Source organism: Mobula birostris, chromosome 11 (assembly GCF_030028105.1).
Source record: "Mobula birostris isolate sMobBir1 chromosome 11, sMobBir1.hap1, whole genome shotgun sequence".
In the NCBI taxonomy this organism is placed as follows: Eukaryota; Metazoa; Chordata; class Chondrichthyes; order Myliobatiformes; family Myliobatidae; genus Mobula; species Mobula birostris.
This window is the reverse complement of record NC_092380.1, coordinates 91,161,230-91,183,116: the sequence shown is the minus strand read 5'-3', so window position 1 is coordinate 91,183,116 and position 21,887 is coordinate 91,161,230. Positions and strand designations below refer to the sequence as shown.

The 21,887-nt window shown below is 43.1% G+C and overlaps 1 protein-coding gene across 1 annotated transcript in view; it reads left to right on the top strand.

Annotated features, from left to right (window-relative positions):
- The window catches only part of lgr4 (leucine-rich repeat containing G protein-coupled receptor 4), a 161,433-nt gene that overhangs the window by 91,696 nt on the left and 47,850 nt on the right, over window positions 1-21,887 (top strand). The gene's annotated exons all lie outside the window — the stretch shown is intronic.

Here is a 21,887-nt window from a genome sequence, read left to right as displayed (position 1 = left end):
AAATGTTATATTACCAGGGCTCTATAATTGGAACAAATCACAAACTGTTAGAGAGTTTGTACATGGCCTATCAGTGGTGTCAACAGAGCTTTACCAAGAGGGATTTCTCGCAGGTCGGTGGCGGTTATTTAGAAAAGGAGCTTCAAGAGCATTTGTTCATTATACGTGGCCTTTCAGCAGCTATAACCGGAGCACCAATCGTGAGATAGCAGGGAAGGTTCAGATGTAAAAGGGAGACACTGCCTAGCGGAGCGGCCATCAAAGGAGCGGTCATCAACGGAGTGATCTGAGGCAGAGTGGTAGGGCTTTGGTTCATCTGGGCTTTGGCGATAATGGGTCGAGATGAGGTAAGTTACCTGTGAGGAAGTATGTCTGTGAGGCCAGGGTTCTGTACTGGGTGTCAGATGTGGGAATCCTGGAGACTTCCAGCTTTCCGGATGGCCACATCTGTGCCAGGTGTGTCGAGCTGCAGCTCCTTAGGGAGTGTGTTAGGGAACTGGTGATGCAATTCAATGAGCTTCGTCTGGTCAGGGAAAGTGAGGAGGTGATTGAGAGGAGCTACAGGCAAGTGGTCACTCCGGGGCCTGGGGAGACAGATAAGTGGGTAGCAGTCAGGAGAGGGAAGGGCAAGAGTCAGATACTAGAGGGTACCCCTGTGGCTGTCCCCCTTAACAATAAGTACCCTGTTTGAGTACTGTTGGGGGTGGGGGGGGGAAACAGCCTACATGGGGGAAGCAACAGTGGCTGTGCCTCTGGCACAGAGTCTGGCCCTGTGGGTCAGAAGGGTAGGGAAAGGAAGAAGGCAGCAGTAATAGGAGTCTCTAAAGTTAGGGGGTCAGACAGGCGTTTCCGTGGACGCAGGAAAGAAACATGGATGGTAGTTTGCCTCCCAGGTGCCAGAGTCCGGGATGTTTTTGATCGCGTCCACGATAACCTGAAGTGGGAAGGTGAACAGCCAGAGGTTGTGGTACATATTGGTACCAACAACATAGGTAGGAAAAGGGAGGAGGTCCTGGAAACAGACTACAGGGAGTTAGGAAGGAAGTTGAGAAGCAGGCCTTCAAAGGTAGTAATCGCAGGATTAATGCTTGTGCCACGCAGCAGTGAGTATAGGAATAGAATGAGGTGGAGGATAAATGTGTGGCTGAGGGATTGGAGCAGGGGGCAGGGATTCAGATTTCTGGATCATTGGGACCTCTTTTGGGACAGGCATGACCTGTACAAAAAGGACGGTTGCACTTGAATCCGAGGGGGACCAATATCCTGGCAGGGATGTTTGCTAAGGCTGTTGGGGGAGTTTAAACTAGAATTGCTGGGGGGTGGGAACCGAACTGACGAGACGGAGGAAGGGGCGGCTAGCTCACAAATAGAGAAAGCTTGGAGACAGTGCAAGAGGGAGGATAGGCAGGTGATAGAGAAGGGATACACTCAGATCGATGGTTTGAGATGTATTTATTTTAATTCAAGAAGCATCATGAACAAAACGGATGAGTTTAAAGGGTGGATCAGTACTTGGAGCTATGATGTTGTGGCCATTTACAGAGACTTGGATGGCTCAGGGGCAGGAATGGTTACTTAGAGTGCCAGGCTTTAAATGTTTCAGAAAGGACAGGGAGGGAGGCAAAAGAGGTGGGGGCGTGGTATTGCTGATCAGAGATAGTGTCACAGCTGCAGAAAAGAAGGAAGACATGGAGGGATTATCTACTGAGTCTCTGTGGGTGGAAGTTAGAAATGGGAAGGGGTCAATAACTCTACTGGGAGTTTTTTATTGGCCACCCAATAGTAACAGGGACATCAAAGAGTAGATAAGGAGACAGATTCTGGAAAGGTGTAATAAAAATAGGGTTGTCGTGGTGGGAGATTTTAATTTTCCAAATGTTGATTGGCATCTCCCTAGAGTGAGGGGTTTAGATGGGGTAGAGTTTGTTAAGTGTGTTCAGGAAGGTTTCTTGACACAATATGTAGATAAGCCTACAAGAGGAGAGGCTGTACTTGATCTGGTATTGGGAAATGAACCTGGTCAGGTGTCAGATCTCTTAGTGGGAGAGCATTTTGGATATAGTGATCACAATTCTATCTCCTTTACCATAGCTTTGGAGAGGGATAGGAACAGACAAGTTAGGGAAGCGTTTAATTGGAGTATGGGGAAATATGAAGCTATCAGGCAGGAACTTGAAAGCATAAATTGGGAACAGATGTCCTCAAGGAAATGTACGGCAGAAATATGGCAAATGTTCTGCATAGTTACGTTCGAATGAGACGGAAAGGATGGTATGGTATATGAACTGCGGTGTAGAAAAGCTGTTGAAATCTAGTCAAGAAGGAAAGCTTCCGAAAGTTTCAAAAAAACCAGGTAATGATACAGATCTAGAAGATTATAAGGTTAGCAGGAAGGAGCTTAAGAATGAAATTAGGAGAGCCAGAAGGGGCCATGAGAAGGCCTTGGCGAGCAAAATTAAAGAAAATACCAAGGCATTCTACAAGTATGTGAAGAGCAAGAGGATAAGATGTGAGAGGGTAGGACCAATCAAATGTGACAGTGGAAAAGTCTGTATGGAACCGGAGCAGATAGCAGAGGTACTTAATGAGTACTTTGCTTCAGTATTCACTACGAAAAGGTTCTTGGCGATTGTAGGAATGACGTACAGCAGATTGAAAAGCTTGAGCATATAGACATTAAGAAAGAGGATGTGCTAGAGATTTCGGCAAGCATCAAGTTGGATAGGTCTCCGGGACCGGATGAGATGTACCCCAGGCTACTGTGGGAGGTGAGGGAGCAGATTGCTGAGCTTCTGGCAATGATCTTTGCATCATCAATGGGGACTGGAGGGTTGCAGATGTTGGTCCCTTATTCAAGAAGGGGAGTAGAGATTGCCCAGGAAGTTATTAGACCAGTGAGCCTTACTTCACTGGTTTGTAAGTTGATGGAAAAGATGCTGAGAGGCAGAATTTATGAACACTTGGAGAGGCATAATATTAATAGGAATAGTCAGTATGGTTTTGTCAAAGGCAGGTCGTTCCTTATGAGCCTGATTGAATTTTTTGAGGATGTGACTAAACACGTTGATGAAAGTAGAGCAGTAGATGTAGTGTATATGGATTTCAGCGAGGCATTTGATAAGATACCCCATGCAAGGCTTATTGAGAAAGTAAGGAGACGTGGGATCCAAGAGGGCATTGCTTTGTGGAACTAGAACTGGCTTGCCTACATAAGGCAAAGGGCGGTTAAAGGCGGGTCATATTCTGCATGGAGGTCGGTGACCAGTGGTGTGCCTCAGGGATCTGTTCTGGGATCCCGACTCTTCGTGATTTTTATAAGTGACCTGGATGAGGAAGTGGAGGGATGAGTTAGTAAATCTGTTGATGACACAAAGGTTGAGGGTGTTGTGGATAGTGTGGAGGGCTGTCAGAGGTTACAGCAAGACATAAATAGGATGCTAAACTGGGCTGAGAAGTGGCAGATGACGTTCAACCCAGGTAAGTATGAGGTGGTTTATTTTGGTAGGTCAAATAGGATGGTAGAATATAGTTTTAATGGCAAGGCAATGTGGAGGATCAGAGGGATCTTGGGGTCCGAGTCCATAGGATACTGAAAGTTGCTGTGCAGGTTGACCTGGACTTATTTCCTGGCATAATTTACATGTTACTATTTAACTATTTATGGTTTTATTACTATTTATTATTTATGGTGCAACTGTAACAAAAGCCAATTTCCCCCAGGATCAATAAAGTATGACTATGACCTTGTGGTTAAGAGGGCATATGGTGCATTGACCTTCATCAACCGTAGGATTGAGTTTAAGAGCCGAGAGGTAATGTTACAGTTATATAGGACTCTGGTCAGACCCCACTTTGAGTACTGTGCTCATTTGTGGTCTCCTCACCATAGGGAGGATGTGGGAACTATAGAAAGGGTGCAGAGGAGATTTACAAGGATGTTGCCTGGATTGGGGAGCATGCTTTATGAGAATAGGTTGAGTGAACTTGGCCTTTTCTCCTTGGAGCGGCGAAGGTTGAGAGGTGACCTGATAGAGGTATATAAGATGATGAGAGGCATTGATCATGTGGATCCTCAGAGGCTTTTTCCCAGGGCTGAAATGGCTAACACGAGCACCCAATAGTCCATGGGATTTGGAGAAGCAAATTTGTAGGGAGATTGAAGACTGTTGTCAGAAACTTAAGGTTGTCCTAGTTGGTGATTTTAACTTCCCACATATCAACCAGAACTTCCATATGGTAAAAGGACTGGATGGGAAAGAGTTTGTCAAGTGTATTCAGGAAAATTTCCTCAAAAAGTACCTGGAAGCCCAACTACAGAGCGTGCGATACTAGCATATTAAGAAATGAGAACGAGCAGGTGTAGGGGAACACTTTGCATCTAGTGATCATAATGCCATTAATTTCAAGGTAATTATGGAGAAGGATAAGTCAGGCGGTTGTAAATTGGAGAAAGGCCAGTTTTGATAGTCTCAGAAACGATGTGGCAAGTGTGGATTGGGATAGCTTGTTTTTGATAGAAGTGTACTTGGTAAGTGGGAGGCCTTCGAAAGTAAAATTTTGAGAATACAAAGCTTTATGTGAGCCTATCAGAATAAAGGTTTATGGATCCTTGGTTTTTGAGACATATTGAAGCCCTGGTTAAGAAAAAAAAGAGCTGCATAGCACAGTGATCCCCAACCACCGGGCCGCAGAGCATGTGCTACCGGGCCGTGAGGAAACGATATGATTTGGCGATATGAGTCAGCTGCACCTTTCCTCATCCCTGTCACGCCCACTGTTGAGCTTGAACGCACGCGACATCATTACACATGTGAGGTCATTACCCGCACGTCATCCATGTCAGCGCAGGAAGGAGATCAACTCCTCGAGCTTGCAAATGACGGTGGGCTGAAAAGTATGTTTGACATAACATCTCTGCCGGCATTCTGGATCAAAGTCAAGGCTAAATATCCTGAGATAGCCACGAAAGCAGTGAAAACGTTGCTTCCATTTCCAACATATCTCTGCAATGAATACAACGAAAACTAAATTGCAGAATAGACTGGACATAAGGAACGCCCTTCGAGTATCGCTGTCTCCCATCACCCCTCAATAGGACCGTCTTGTTGCAGGGAACAAGTATTCAGCCCAGGGCTCCCACTGATTCAGCGATATTGATGTGTTGCAATGATTTTATATGTTCATACGGGGAAAATATGTGCTGTGTGTTTAATATCCAAACGTTACTTAAAATGTTATGATGCTATTGACTTACTTATATAAGCATATAACAATTACAGCACGGAAACAGGCTATCTCGGCCCTTCTAGTCCGTGCCGAATGCTACTCTCACCGAGTCCCACCGACCTGCACTCAGCCCATAACCCTCCATTCCTTCCCTGTACATATATCTATCCAATTTTTCTTTTAAATGATAATATCGAACCTGCCTCTACTACTTCTACTGGAAGTTCGTTCAACACTTACTTCAAGCTCCCCTGTCCTCCCCTGATAATTGACTTATCACCATATTCACGTGAAGGAAATATGCGCTGTATGTTTAATATTAAATTTGTTAGATAAACCCTTTTAGAAACGAAATTGAGTGTATTAGCCACTTTTCACCTATATTCCGGTCGCGATTAACATCCCCCCCCCCCCCCAAACAGAATCGTCAAAAACAATTTGCAGAAAAAAATCGGCAGGTACACGCATGCACAGGTCGCGCATGCACACTGGGTGCCCGCACAAGGCTTCATGCTCATTGTAGTCTTTCTCTGGGTAAACACAACCTATTTGACTGCTACTCTTGTCCGTTGGCAACCCTACCCCCCCCCCCCCCCCCCCCACCAGGTCAGCCAGTCCACAAGAATATTGTCAATATTAAACCAGTCCGCAGTGCAAAAAAGGTTGGAGACTCCTGGCATAGCATATATAGGCACGCAGGAACACATAAGGTACTTGAGTATAAGAAATGCAAGAGAAAACTTAAGAAGGAAATTAGTAGGGCCGAACGTAGGCATGAGGTTGCTCTAGCAGACAGCGTGAAGGAGAATCTTGAGACTTCTACAGGTACACTAAGAGCAAAAGGATAGCAAGGGACAAAATGATTCCATTGGAAATCAGAATGCTAATGTTTGCATGGAGCCAAAAAGAGATGGGTTGATCTTAAATAGACGGACTGAGAGTATAGATGTGAGGCAATGCAGCAGTGAGGTCATGGAGCCTATACAGATTACAAAGGAGGAGGTGTTTACTGTCTTGAGGAAGATTAGGGTGGATAAATCCCCAGGGCCTGATAGTGTGTTCCCCCGACCCTGTGGGAGGCTAGTGTGAAAATTGCAGGGGCACAAAGCAGAGGCACTTAAAATGCCTTTGCGCATAGATGAAGTGCCAGAGGATTGAAAGATAGCTAATGTTGTTCTGTTGTTTAAGAAAGGCTCTGAGAACAAGCCAGGGAATTATAGGCCAGTGAGCCTGACATCAGTAGTGGAAAAATTATTGGAAGGTATCCTAAGGGACCCGGTATAGAAGTATTTGGATATACAGGTACTGATTAGGGATAGTCAACATGACATTGTACGAGGCAACACATGCTGAACCAATCTTAGAGTTTTTCAAGGAAGTTACCAAGAAAGTGGATGAAGGTAAGGCAGTGGATATTGTCTACATGGACATTAGCAAGGTCTTTGATAAAGTCCCATGTGGGAGGTTGCTCAAGAAGTTTTAGTTACTTGGCGCTCAAGATGAGACAGTAAATTGGATTGGACATTGGCTTCACGGAAGAAACTAGACAGTGGTTGAGATGGCTGCCTTTCAGACTGGAGGCCTGTGATTAATGGTGTGCTGCGGACATTGCGCTCTTGGCTCCATTGTTGTTTGTCATCTATATCAACAAACTGGATGATAATGTGGTAAATTGGATTAGCAAATTTGTGGATGACACCACGATTCAGGATGTAGTGGACAGCAAGGAAGATTATCAAAGTTTTCACCAAGATCTGGACCGGCTGGAAAAATGGGCTGACAAATGGCAAATGGAATTTAATGTGGACAGTTGTGAGGTGTTACACTTTGGAAGGACCAATGGGGTAAGCCTTCTACAGTGAGCGGTAGGCACCGGAATGCGGTAGAACAGAGGGATTTGGGATTACAGATGCACAATTCCTTGAAAATTTAGTCAAAGGTAGATAGGGTCATACAGAAAGCTTTTGACACATTGGCTTTCATAAATCAATATATTGAGTGCAGCAGTTGTGATGTGATGTTATGTTGAAATTGTATAAGACATTGGTGAGGCCTTATTTGGAGTATTGTATGCAGTTTGGTCACCTAGCTACAGGAAAGATGTAAAGAAAATTGAAGGAGTGCAGAGAAAATTTACAAGGTTGTTGCTTGGACTTGAGGACTTGTGTTAAAGGGAAAGTTTGATTAGGTCAGGACTTTATTCCCTAGAATGTAGAAGATTGAGGAGAGATTTGATTGAGGTATACAAGATTATAAAGGAGAAAGATAGGGTAATGCAAGCAGGCTTTTTCCACTGAGGTTGTGTGAGTCTACAACTGGAGGTCATGGGTAGAGGGTAAAAAGGTGAATGTGAGAGGGACCTTCACTCAGAGGGTGGTGAGAGTGTGGAATGAGCTGCTAGTGCAAGTGGTGGATGCGGGGTCACTTTCAACATTTAAGAGAAGTTTGGATAGGTCTGTGGATGAGAGGGCTATGGAGGGCTGTGGTGCAAGTGCATTTCAATGGGACTAGGCAGATTAATAGTTCGGCACAGACTGGAAGGGCTGAAGCACCTGTTCCACTGATGTAGTGTTCTATGACTACCTATAGTTTTCCTCTCTTCTGTGAGGCTCTCTGCACGAAGATGGAAAGAAAAAATTAATCTCTTTATCATTATATGTGCCTCATTTCCCAATATAAATTCTCTTGTCTCAGTCTGTATTAACTTTGCTTATCCTCTTTCCACATATTTATAGATGCTCTTGCAACATGTTTTAATATTTCCTGCTAAGCTACACTCTTGTTTTCCCCTTTCTCATTAGTGTTTTGGTTTCCAACTGAAGTCTGGATGACAAGATTGAGTCAGCATTATTTGCTTATTTCCCTGTATTATAATTCCTCTTTGAAAATTGATTTTTTTTTATCAGTTATGTGCTTTGGAAGGTAATCCTGTGATAAGTACGGCTGTGGATGTAGGAGTAGGCTTGTGGTCTACATACCTGTGATGCTGCTGCAAGCAAGTTTTACATTGTACCTGTATCTTACTGAAATATTTGTTACTAACAAATAATAGTGTGTCAGACTGTACCATTTTTTGGGAAGTGAGCGAGTTTAGAGCAACAGGTGGTAATGGGGAGGTGGGGGTAAGGGATGTGGTGGTCAGCAAAAGAAAGAAGTGCAGTGAAACAGTTGAGAGAGAGAGAGAGAGAGAGAGAGATTTCAGCTCATCCATTTCCTTCTAATTTAGCAGTAGTATCCCCAACATATATCGGAAAGGCTGTGCTTTCTTTTATTGCCAGAATACATATTCTCTTGTTCTTTCTGTCCTTTAACATTTGCCAGAGTCTATTTTGAGAGATCTCAGTCTTTGCTGATATTGCCTTTGGCAGTAATGTTGCCTAATACTGAGTAGTTCTATGGAATAGGTTCACAATGCAGCTTGTGATGACCTGCCCCACATGTAATTAAAAACTGCTCATTTGTTTGCACAAGCACTTAAAGTGTGTTCCTCCGGCTACCCAGCAAGATTATGCTTGTGTTTGCAGGTGTTATAACATAAGAAATGTTCCTACAAGAAAATCAGTGTTGAAGGACAGCCTAAGCAAGTCTTTCTTAGAGGATTCCTCAAAGACGATTAATGACCCCTAGCAGGAGCTGCAGGATTTCCCCAAGGTTCCTATAATTTGTACTTTTGAAGAAACTTTTGGTTCTTCACCAGAAAATCGGACCGTTTGATAAGAATGATTAGGTAATCCAGGAGGTAATTCATCACAAATGCAAGGCATTCCTGGATCAGAAACTCCTCCATGACAAGGAAAAACTGAAGGATGAGGTCCAATAGAAGACTTCCCACAACCACGTTGTCAAGACCCAAGATCTCACTTGATACAATCAAATCCCCCTTTTTCTCTACTAAACCCTAGTGGGTATATGCCTAATCAGTACAGCCTTCCCTTAATAATTACCAGTCCAGTATTAATCTAGTAACACACATAAAATGCTGGAGGAACTCTGCAGGTCAGGCAGCATCAATGGAAATGAATAAATAGGCAGAGACCCTTCATCAGGCCTGGAAAGGAGGGAAGAAGAGGGGGGAGGGGAAGGAGGACAGGATCAAAGATGAAGCCAGGTGGGTGAGGGAGGGGGGATGAAGTTAAAAACAGGGAGGTAATAGGTGGAAAAGGTAAAGTGCTGGAGGAAAGAATCAAATAGAAGAGGGAAATGGATCATGGGAGAAAGGGAAGGAGGAGGGGTAACGGGGACATGATAGGCAGCTGAAGAAAAGAGGGAGAGCTGAGAGAGGAGCCAGAGTTGGAGAATGGAGGGGGGGGGGTGGTTGAGTAAACCTCCTTTGATCTGCTTGCAATGCATTTACATCCTTAAATAATGAGACAAGAAATATATACAGTAATGACATGGTCTCAGCAATGAAATACGGCATTCTATAAGTTTAGTTTCCGAATTACTTGACGGGCACCACTATCCTATGCAAATTGTCCTGGTAATCTTGGTGTTTCAGAGCTCAATGATCTTACAATCTAGACAAGGTTTTTTTAAAAAATTATTTTTCCTGTTGAAGTGGACTACTTATTCACAAATTATGCTCTTTGTTCACTCAATTAACATACGTTATGTCCCCTTGTTATGGCCTAGGCAGACTTATTTTTCATGCAACAATAATTTTACAATATGCCATCAGTATTTGAAGATTGTGGTTACATTGTTTCCAGCAGGAAATTTCATTTTAAAGCAGTTACATTATTTTTAAGAATAGGGAAACTGTACAGGAAAAATTGAAACACTTTTAAAAAACTAATGCAAAGCTTTTGGTTTTTATTGTGTACATCTTTAACATGTATACCAATCCAAGATCTTCTGTGATTAAGTCTTTGCTCTCCTCTTCTAATCTGAATTGTCTGTGAAGTTCTTTGGCTGGGGTTTCTGAAAAGTGACATTTTGACTTCCAATACTTAATTTATATTGAGGCTATAGATTAAAAATAAAACTCCTTTGGCTGTTATTTGCAAAACAGATGAGCTAGAAAAGGTTAGAGCAATAGGGAGAGACTCTGTACGCCATGAGGCATCAGTTAATGTAAGTGCTTTATTTACAGTAGGAAACAGAACAAGAAACAATAAATTTACAGTAGTTAAATTTTGGAGTTTTTTAAGAAAGGGGTTTTTTTTTTTTACTGACCCTCAAAGTCTGTTTCTGGTTGCTTAATTCTAGCCAGATAAGTATGAAATTCCAGAATTATGGTATGCCTAATGAAACTAAAATATTTTTTCCATTCAAATAGAGATGCTAATCCAGCACTTCAAAATAAATTCAAAGCAGTACTTTTATTTGAATTAGATGTGTTTGTAAACTTAAATTCGCCGGACCAATAACCACACCACAACTGTTCTTTACTTTATCCTTTTCACCAGCTTATTTGTTTGAACTCAGCCGGCGAGAGGTGCAAAGCCAACCAGGGAGACAGAGTTTCTGTCCCCTGGGGGCTCGTATCGGACCTTTATCAGCAGGTTACATACAGCAACATTTATACAGTTCAAAGAGACCATCATTATCCATATATGGAGTTGTTTTCCGGTTCTTAGTTGTGGAACTACAAGGTACAGAGGATCAGAGAAAGGAGTAATCAGCCTTGGAGTTTTTATCAGACACACACACATCTGTTACTTTACAGAATCAGACAGTTCTGTCCTTGATTAAAACAGAAGAGCAGTTTATTAGACAATTCTGCCAGGCAGACACCACTCAGTCATGCTGACAGAGTACCTTTTTGCAGAAATCTTTAAACCCTTACTATCCCAATTGCCTTAAAACCTTATCAATCCCTCCTCTTTATCATTACTTGATAATCTTTCAGAACAGATTGTCACTCCTACAACATGATACAAAACATGGCCAGTAGGATACAGACAATAATCTAAATTAATACAATCAGACTTCCGAAATGCAAAAACAACCCCCAGAAGTCCCGGAATATATTAAAGGCTGCCCCCCCCCCCCAGCCTTACTGGTCCCAAAACTGTGTAGCTTACTGCCAACATCTTGAATTTTCCGGATCTCTTGGGTAATATTGGAATTTTCGTCAGGGATATAAGTACAGCATTCCTTACCTATAATAGCACAGGTCCCTCCTTTTTCTGCTAATATAAAGTCTAGGGCCATCCGATTCTGTAGCATGGTGTGGCGAATTGCAATCATCTCAGTGGATATCTCAGTTACCTGTGCTTGAGTATCAGTCAGTGCCCCGGCCGTATTACTTGTTTTTATCATGTTGGCTAACTTAGTTGGTAAGCATTGGAGCAGTAAGGCTTTAAACTGGGGGGACGAATTCCCATTAATTAAAGGCTCGGTCTCCTGCGAAAGTGCCGTAGCAGGCCACAAATCGCTCCCAATTTCCCAGGCTTAGGTTTGCATTCAAGTACCTTAGTGATATTTACAGGTTGTTGGAGAGCCCTCTCCAAGGCTTGAATAATCTGGTCTGTCTGTTCATTCTCATTATGGATTCCCGCCTGTAACTCCTGATAGGCTTGGTATCTTAATTCTGCCTTCCATTTCTGCCCCTCATCAGCTGAGAGAATCGTGCAGCAGAGACTGAATAAATCTTGCGGGGTCGCATTATGCATTTGTATAATACTGTGGACGTACTGAGCAAACTGTGCTGGTTTTTCTTTTCTCTCTGGGGCCTGATTCATGATCATTATCATTTCTTGAGGCTACCAGGGTGCATACACAGGAATTACTGAGGACTGTCGCTCCTCGGCTGCTTGTGGATTGGGCAGCATTCGGGTGGGCAATTTTCTTTGTGGAGCCATTAACTCTGGGGTTTTATGGGATTCTTCCCTCCCTGTCTCAGAATAATCTTTGGTATTCCCTTCCTGGATCTCAGGGTATAGAGAGCCTCCCCTTTCCTGCCGCCGCTATTTTACCTGAGCGGCCACTGTATCTGAGTACTGGGAGCACTGGGTGCACTTGGCCCCTGGTAAGGTGGTGGATACGGTGGGTGCCCGATCCTCATCACGGTCACTGTCCTCCAGCAGGGTTGGTATGCCAGACATAGGTTCGGGATCCAGTATTGGCCCTGGATCTCGCGTGTGGCACTACTGATCTAAACCTTCTTGTCTGTCCATATCTGCCTTTGCTTGTTTTCTTTGTTTCTCTTGTTCTCTTTTTCTTCTCCCATCTACTCATTCGCACTCTGCCTTTAATGCTTCCCAACTCTTGGGATTTCCTTCTGACGTTCATACCTCTACACCCCTCTATCACAGGCGTTGTTCCTCCAACTGGCCGGTAAAGTACTATTCCATTTGGTATCAGCTTTATCTTTCCATTCTTTAATCAATAATTTCCACTTTTTACGGCAATTCTTTTTCCAAATTAAATTTACTTTTTGTTCACAAGGGGTTATATCCCAAGTTCCCTCTGGTGGCCACACACCATTTCCCAGTTTCTTTATTAGCGCTGCACTTCATGGCATGCAAAAGTTTGGGCACCCCGGTCAAAATTTCTGTTACTGTGAATAGCTAAGTAAGTAAAAGATGAACTGATTTCCAAAAGGCATAAAGTTAAAGATGACACATTTCTTTAATGTTTTAAGCAAGAAAACTTTTTTATTTCCATCTTTTACAGTTTTAAAATAACAAAAAAGGAAACGAGCCGGAAGCAAAAGTTTGGGCATCCTGCATGGCAGTACTTAGTAACACCCCCTTTGGAAGTATTCAGCGTCAGAAGTTTGCAAAGGAACATCTAAACAAGCCTGATGCATTTTGGAAACAAGTCCTGTGGACTGATGAAGTTCAAATAGAACTTTTTGGCCGCAATGAGCAAAGGTATGTTTGGAGGAAAAAGGGTGCAGAATTTCATGAAAAGAACCCCTCTCCAGCTGTTAAGCACAGGGGTGGATCGATCATGCTTTGGGCTTGCGTTGCAGCCAGTGGCATGGGGAACATTTACTGGTAGAGGGAAGAATGAATTCAATTAAATACCAGCAAATTCTGGAAGCAAACGTCACACCGTCTGTAAAAAAAAACAAAGATGAATAGAGGATGGCTTCTACAACAGGGTAATGATCCTAAACACACCTCAAAATCCACAATGGACTACCTCAAGAGGTTTTGCTATGGCGCTCACAGTCCCCTGACCTAAACATCATCGAGAATCTGTAGATAGACCTCAAAAGAGCAGTGCATGCAAGACGGCCAAGAATCTCACAGAACTGAAAGCCTTTTGCAAGGAAGAATGGGCGAAAGTCCCCCAAGCAAGAATTGAAAGACTCCTAGCTGGCTACGAAAAGCGTTTACAAGCTGTGATACTTGCCAAAGGGGGTGTTACTAAGTACTGCCATGCAGGGTGCCCAAACTTTTGCTTTGGGCCCTTTTCCTTTTTTGTTACTTTGAAACTGTAAAAGATGGAAATAAAAAAAAAATTCTTGCTTAAAATATTAAAGAAATGTGTCATCTTTAACTTTATGCCTTTTGGAAATCAGGTCATCTTTTACTCGCTTAGCTACCCACAGTAACAGAAATTTTGATCAGGATGCCCAAATTTTTGCATGACACTGTGACATCCAGATAGACTGCAGGGGAGTCCCATTCCCTTCTGTTTGGCCAAACGTCTGTCCCGTCCTGTGCTGGTCAATTTACTGGGTGAACCGCCGGTCGCCCAATTAGTTACTTCAATTTACCAGGCCACTGCCACTGGAAATACTATTCTGTTTCTGCAGCAGCGTTGTGCTATTTCCATTGGTCAAAAACTAGAGTACCTACAACAACAGCGAAAGAAAGTTTTCAACAATGTCTTAGAGGAATACAAAGAAAACCTCCGCTGGAAAAAGCAGACTGGACTTCTTTGTTTGGACAGACGATGAAGTTGAGCTGCTTCTGCGAGTTACAAACGTCTGCAAATTCAGCAAAGCAGTGAAGAGCATGGACTGGGAGTCGTGCCAAACCAAATACAACGACTTCCTCAACCGCTATAAAGAACAGGTTGTGTTCAAGAAAACAATGAAATGCCGCGCTGCCACCGCCACCTGTTCCGGCACATAATGACAGCGTTTTTTAAAAGCTCTGGTTACCCTGTATACACTACACCGCCCAACCGGCGTTTTCAGATTTACACACTCTAGAGAGTATTTTAGAAAAGCTCCGTTTTCGGGGGAGTAAAACGCTGTTTCAGTGTGGACGGAGAATCAAAACAAAGAGAAAAAGCTTCGTTACGGATTTATCCGGTCTAGTGTGGATGTAGCCTCAGTTTCTCATCACCCTGCCAAATTATTTTAAACCCTCTTCAACAATTCTAGCAAACCTGCCCTCAAGGATATTGGTCTCCCTCAGGTTCCGGTGTACCCATCCCTTTTGTACAAGTCATACATTCAAGATCCCAATGATCCATAAATCTGAACCCCTCTCCCTCCACTAGTTCCTCAGCCACGCATTCATCCGCCAGATAATCCTATTTTTACCTTCACTGGTGCATGGCACAGATAGAATTCCAGAGATTACTACCCCGTAGGCCCTGCTTTTCAGCTTGCTACCTCTTCAGAACGTCCTTCCTTTTCCTACCTACGTCATTGGTGCCAATATGCTCCAAACCTTTTCGCTGTTCATCCTCTCCCTTTAAAATGCTGTGGACCCAATTCAAGACGTCCCTGACCCTGGCATCTGGGAGATAACATAGCATCTGGGTGTGCCTCTCTTGCGTCCATAGAATATTGTATCTACTCCTCTGCAGTGCTGTGGCTCAGAAGGGAAGAAGATCGTGGCTTCCCCCAGTAGCCCCCCCCCCCACCCCCCGAACAGTAGCCATGGTTGTAAATTTATATACTTGCTATTGAGGGGAATGGCCACAGGGGTATTCTGCATTGGCTGCCCATTTCTTTTCCCAATCCGGACAGCTACCCAGGTACCTGCCTCTTGAAACATAAGGTTAATTAGCTCTCTGTAGCTCCTGTCTATACTTACTCATTTTCCGGTATGAAACAAAAGTCATCAAGTTGCAGCTTGGTGCACTGGGTGCAGATGTGGTTCTCCAGGAGGATGGAGATGTCCCACAAAGAACACAACATAGCCCTTGGAGCCATCCTCACTGCACTAACTATGTAATAACAGGGGAAGAATGAAGGAGAAGAAACTTACTAGATACTTACCTTGCCCAAGCCTGATGACCCAAAGCTTTCCCATTCCAACACTGGTCCACTCCAATAATGGCCGCTTCGTTTGTCCCGGCCTTATTTTTATTTGGCCTTGCAAATGAATCACGATTTGATTGGGCTACCAGAAAATGCTGAAAGCCTGTGAATGATGCTTTTTAAATCTCTATCATGGGGAATGAGTAGCTTTCTCCCTCATTCCCGATTAGACTGGGCAGCCAAAAAAATGGTGCGCGGAGGTGTAGATTATCCTTACCACCTGGTGAAAGTAGTTTACAGGTCTGTTGGTCCTGTAATGATGCTACATAGCCTGCTCACTGATGGGCATTCCAAGAGCAGGGCGAGTGATATTGCTGGCCTTTTTCAGGCACCTTACATGTCTTTTGTTACCATAGGTGAAAACATGGGCAGATTTTTATGCCTGAAACTGCTACTCGGTCATTTAGGGCAATAAAAGAATCAATACCTTTATGTAGTACTAACAATATAGCTATAGGTTTTGTAAAAAATAACATAATCTGGTACATGGATAGGAAATATTAGAGGGCTATGGGCAAAGTTCAGGAAGATGGGTGCAGCTTGCTGGGCAATGTAGTGACTGTTGACGATTTGAGCTGGAGGGCCCGTTTTCATGCTGTGTGACTGATTCTGTTTCTGTCCTGCAATGTTGGCAACTTGATCTATTGTTTCTTCTTTTGTAGCTTTAGAAATTTTCCTAGTAGTTATTACTATAGCAATTCATCATATTGGTATATTTCAAGAGTTGAACTTTTTTAATATCAGCATTAATATTTAAACTTTATGAATGTTTAATGTACACATTTTAGCATCCAGCAAATTATAAGTCAGTTTTTTTTTTGTATTGGTAGCTTTCTGTGAAGATTTTAGATTGATTTGTTAAAGAGTTTGCAAAAGGATTTAATAAAGGGTAATGTTGTAGAAAAACAAAGTCCTCTGGATGCTGGATCTATGGTACAAGTTAATGAACCTTTACCAAAACTTAAAATAGAGATAAACCAATTTTTAAGATGGTGGGATGTGATATGACAAGTCGACAGCAGGTTCTCCATTCAGTAGCTCTCCATAAGGCTTTGGACCACCTGCCCACCAGCAATACTACCTCAAGCTGCTGCTTATCAATTACAGTTTGGCATTCAACACCATAATCTCTGCAGTACTAATCAATAAGTTTCAAAACGTGGATCTCTGAACCTCCCTCTGCAATTTGATTCTTCATTTTCTCATCGGGAGGCCACCATCAGTACAGATTGATGATAACATCGCCACCTCACTGATAATCATACTAGTGCCTAAGAAGAAGAATGTGGGCTGCCTTAATGACTATCGCCCAGTAGCACTCACATCAACAGTGATGAAATGCTTTTGCAGGTTGGTTATGACTAGACTGAACTCCTGCCTCAGCAAGGACCTGGACCCAATGCAATTTGCCAATTGCCACAATAGGTCAACAGCAGACGCAATCTCAATAGCTGTCCACATGGCTTTTGACCACCTAGACAACGCATACACCTACATCAGGATGCTATTCATTGACTATAGCTCAGCATTTAATACCATCATTCCACAATCCTGATTGAGAAGTTGCAGAACCTGGGCCGCTGTACCTCCCTGTGCAGTTGGATCCTCGGCTCCGTAACCGGAAGACAAAAGTCTACGCGGATCGGTGATAACGTATCCTCCTCGCTGACAATCAACACTGGCGCACCGCAGGGGTGTGTGCTTGGCCCACTGCTCTACTCTATATATACATGACTCTGTGGCTAGGCATAGCTCAAATACCATCTATAAATTTGCTGACGATACAACCATTGTTGGTAGAATCTCAGGTGGTGACGAGAGGGAGTACAGGAGTGAGATATGCCAACTAGTGGAATGGTGCCACAGCAACAACCTGGCATTCAAAGTCAGTAAGACGAAAGAGCTGATTGTGGACTTCAGAAAGGGTAAGATGAAGGAACACATATGAATCCTCATAGAGGGATCAGAAGTGGAGAGAGTGAGCAGCTTCAAGTTCCTCGGTGTCAAGATCGCTGTGGATCTAAGCTGGTCCCAACATATCGATGTAGTTATAAAGAAGGCAAGACAGCGGCTATACTTTATTAGGAGTTTGAAGAGATTTGGCATGTCAACAAATACACTCAAAAACTTCTGTAGTTGTACTGTGGAGAACATTCTGACAGGCTGCATCACTGTCTGATTTGGAGGGGCTACTGCACTGGACCGAAAAAAGCTGCAGAAGGTTGTAAATCTAGTCAGCTCCATCTGGGGCACTACCCTTCAAAGTACCCAGGGCGTCTTTAGGGAGCGGTGTCTGAGAAAGGCAGCATCCATTATTAAGGACCTCCAGCACCCAGAGCATGCCCTTTTCTCACTGTTACCATCAGGTAGGAGGTACAGAAGCCTGAAGGCACACACTCAGCGATTCAGGAACAACTCCTTCCCCTTTCCCATCCGATTCCTAAATGGACATTGAAGCTTTGGACACTACCTCACTTTTTTAATATACAGTATTTCTGTTTTTGCACATTCTTTTAAATCTATTCAATATATGTAACTAATTTGTTTATTTTATATTTTATTTTTTCTCTCTGCTAGATTATCTATCGCATTGAATTGCTGCTGCTAAGTTAACAAATTTCACGTCACATGCTAGTGATACAAGGATGCATGCTTAGTCCGCTGCTCAACTCTCGTTACACACCTGAATATAAGCTTAGGCACAGCACAAACCGCCATCTATAAATTTGTCAGTGGCACCACTGTTGGTAGTATGTCAGATGATGCCCAAGGAGGCAAATTGAAGTGAAGTAGATCAGCTGGTCAAGTGGTGTTGCAATAACAACTTTGCACTAAATGTCAGAAACACCAAAGTGTTGATTATAGACATAAGGAAGGGGAAGTCGGGAGAACATACACCAGTCCTCATTCCTCAGATTCCTGAGTGTCACCAGCTCAGAAGATCTATCCTGGGCCCACAATATTGAGACAATCACAATGGAGGCACACCAGCAGCAAAACATCATTCGGAATTTGAGGAGAATTGGTATGTCACCAAAGACAAGCAAAGTTTTACAGATGTACTATGGAGGGCATTCTCTCTGGTTGCATCATCACTGGTATGGAGATGTCAGTGCACAGGATTGTAAGAAGCTTCAGACTGTTGTAAACTCAGCCAACTTCCTCACAGGCAAAAGCCACCCCACCATCAGTAGTTTCAATATCAGAAAAAAAATTACTAGCAGGACAGCAGAGCAGCAATGGCTGGAGTTTCTGCGAAAAATGAAGGGAGTGCAAGACACATATATTCCAAATAAGAAGAACTTTTCAAATGGAAGAAGGATACTACCGTGGCTGACAAGTGAAGTCAGAGCCAAAGTAAAAGCAAAAGAGAGGGCATACAAGGAAACCAAAGCTAGTGGAAAGATAGAGGATTGAGAAGCTTTTAAAAACTTGCAGAAGGAAACTGAGAAGGTCTTTAGGAAGGAAAAGATAAATTGTGAAAGGAAGCTGGCGACTAATATCAAAGAAGATACTAAAAGCTTTATTAAGTGTATAAGGGTTAAAAGGGAGTCGAGGGTAGATATAGGACCAATAGCAAATGACGCAGAGATGGTAGGGGAACTGAATATATATTTTGCCTCAGATTTCACAGTGGAAGACATCTGCAGTATACCGGACATTTAAGAGTATCAGGGAAGTGAAGTATGCAGTGAAAATTATGACTGAGAAGATGCTCAGGAAGCTTAGTGGTCTGAGGATGGAAAAGTCTCCTGGACCTGATGGAATGCACCCTCGGGTTCTGAAGGAAGTAGCTGGAGAGATTGCAGAGGCATTAACAGTAATCATTCAAGAATTGATAGATTCTGGCATTGGACCGGATGACTGGAAAATTGCAAATGTTACTCCGCTATTTAAGAAGGGTGGGAGGCAGCAGAAAATGAAACTATAGACCTGTTAGCCTGACATCAGTGGTTGGGAAGCTGTTGGAATTGATTGTTAGGGAAGAGGTTATGGAGTACCTGGAGGCACATGACAAGATAGGCCAAAGCCAGCATACTTTCCTGAAAGGAAAATCTTGCCTGACTAACCCACTGCAATTTTTTGAGAAAATTACAAGCAGGGCAGACAAAGGAGATGCAGTAGATGTGGTGTCAGAAAGGCCTTTGACAAGGTGCTGCACATGAGGCTGCTTAGCAAGATAAGAGCCCATGGAATTACAGGGAAGTTGTTAGCATGAGTGGAGTATTGACTGATCGGCAGAAAACAGAGAGTGGGAATAAAGGGATCCTATTCTGGCTGGCTCCTGGTTATCAGTGGAGTTCCACAGGGGTTGGTGTTGGGACCGCTGCTTTTTACGATTTTTGTCAGTGATTTGGACTTTGGGATTAATGGATTTGTGGCTAAATTTGCCGATGATACAAAGATAGGTGGAGAAGCGTGTAGTGTTGAGGAATCAGAGAGCCTGCAGAGACTTAGATAGTTTAGGGGAATAGGCAAAGAAGTGGCAAATGAAGTACAATGCTGGAAAGTGTATGATCATGTACTTTGGTGGAAAAAATAAATGGGCAAACCATTATATAGATGGGGAGAGAATTCAAAATGCAGAGATGCAAAGGGACTTGGGAGCTCTTGTGCAGGATACCCTAAAGGTTAACCTCCAGGTTGAGTCAGTGGTGAAGAATGCGAATGCAATGTTGGCATTCATTTCTAGAGGTATAGAATATAAGAGCAGGGATGTGATGTTGAGGCTCTATAAGGCACTCGTGAGACCACACTTTGATTATTGTGTGCAGTTTTAGAAAGGATATACTGACATTGAAGAGGGTTCAGAGAAGATTCATGAGAATTATCCCAGGAATGAAAGAGTTACCATATGAGGAAAGTCTGGCACCTCTTAGGATGTATTCCCTGGAGTTCAGGAGCATGAGGGGGACTTCACGGAAGCATTCCAAATGTTAAAAGGCCTGAACAGATTAGATATGTCAAAGTTATTTCCCATGGTAGGGGAGTCTAGGACAGGAGGGCACAGCTTCAGGATTGAAGGACGTCCATTTAGAACAGATGTGGAGAAATTACTTTAGTCAGATGGTGGTAAATCTGTGGAATTTGTTGTCACGAGCAGCTTTGAAGGCCAAGTCATTGGGTGTATTTATGGCAGAGATAGTTCTTGATTAGCTAGGGCATCAAAGGGTATGGGGAGAAGGTAGGGAGTAGGGATGACTGGAAGAATTGGATCAGCCTATGATTGAATGACAGAGCAGACTCAATGGGCCAAATGACCTACTGCTCCTATATCTTATGTTCTTATGGTCTTATATACAATATACAATCTAAAATTCTTACTGTCAGCAAACATCCATGGAACAGAGGGTAAAAAACCCAAAGAATGAATGACAAAAATAAAGACGTAAAAACCCAAAGCCCCCGGGCCTTCCCCCAAATTATTCTAGCATAAAGCATCAGCATTTCCACCACCCACCATGTAAGCAACAGCAAATCCCTCAAAGAGAGACCGTGGACCACAGTCCATCAAAAACTAACTGTTCACTCTGACATTCTGACGTCCCACAGGCTTTCTCTCACATTAACAAGGGTGAGATAGGTATTGCTCCTTCCACAGTGACAGGGGATCCTCACCATTTGGGACATGCTGTCTTCTCATTACCATCAGAAAGGAGGTACAGGAGCCTTAAGGTCTACTATCAACGTTTAAGAAAAAGTTTCTTCCCCACCACCATTAGATTTCTGAATGGTTCATTCAAGTTCAAAGTAAATTTATTATCCAAGTACATACAGCATATGTTGCCATATACAACTCTGAGATTCATTTTTGTGTGGGCATATTCAGTAAATCCAAGAACAATAATTGAATCAATGAAAGACCATATCCAACAGGCTGGACAATATGCAAAAAACAGCAAACTTCTTAAGTACAAAAAGAGGAAAGAAAAACATAAAATGTTGAGAACATGAGTTGGAAGAGTCCTTGAAAGCGAGCCCATAATTTTGTGGGAACAGCTCCGTCATGGGACAAGTGAAATTGAATGAAGTCATCCGCACTGGTTCAAGAGCCTGATAGCTGAGAGGTAGTAATCATTCCTGAATCCGGTAGTGTGAGTCCTGATGGTCCTGTACCACCTTCCTGATGGCAGCAGAGAGAAGAGAGCATGGCCTGGGTGATGGAGGTCCCTGATGATGGATGCTGTTTTCCCGTGACAGCACTCTATGTAGATGTGCTCAATGGAAGAGAGAGGGGGCTTTACCCATGATGGACTGGGCTGTACTCACTACTATTTGTAGGATTTTCCGTTCAAGGGTGTAGTTGTTTCCATAACAGGCCATGATGCAACCAGTCACTATACTCTCCACCGTACACATATAGAAGTTGTCAAAGTGTTAGATATCATGCCAAATCTTCTCAAACTTCTAGGAAGTAGAGGCACAGCCATACTTTCTTCATAGTTGTGTTTACATGCTGGGCCCAGGGCAGGTCTTCGGAAAT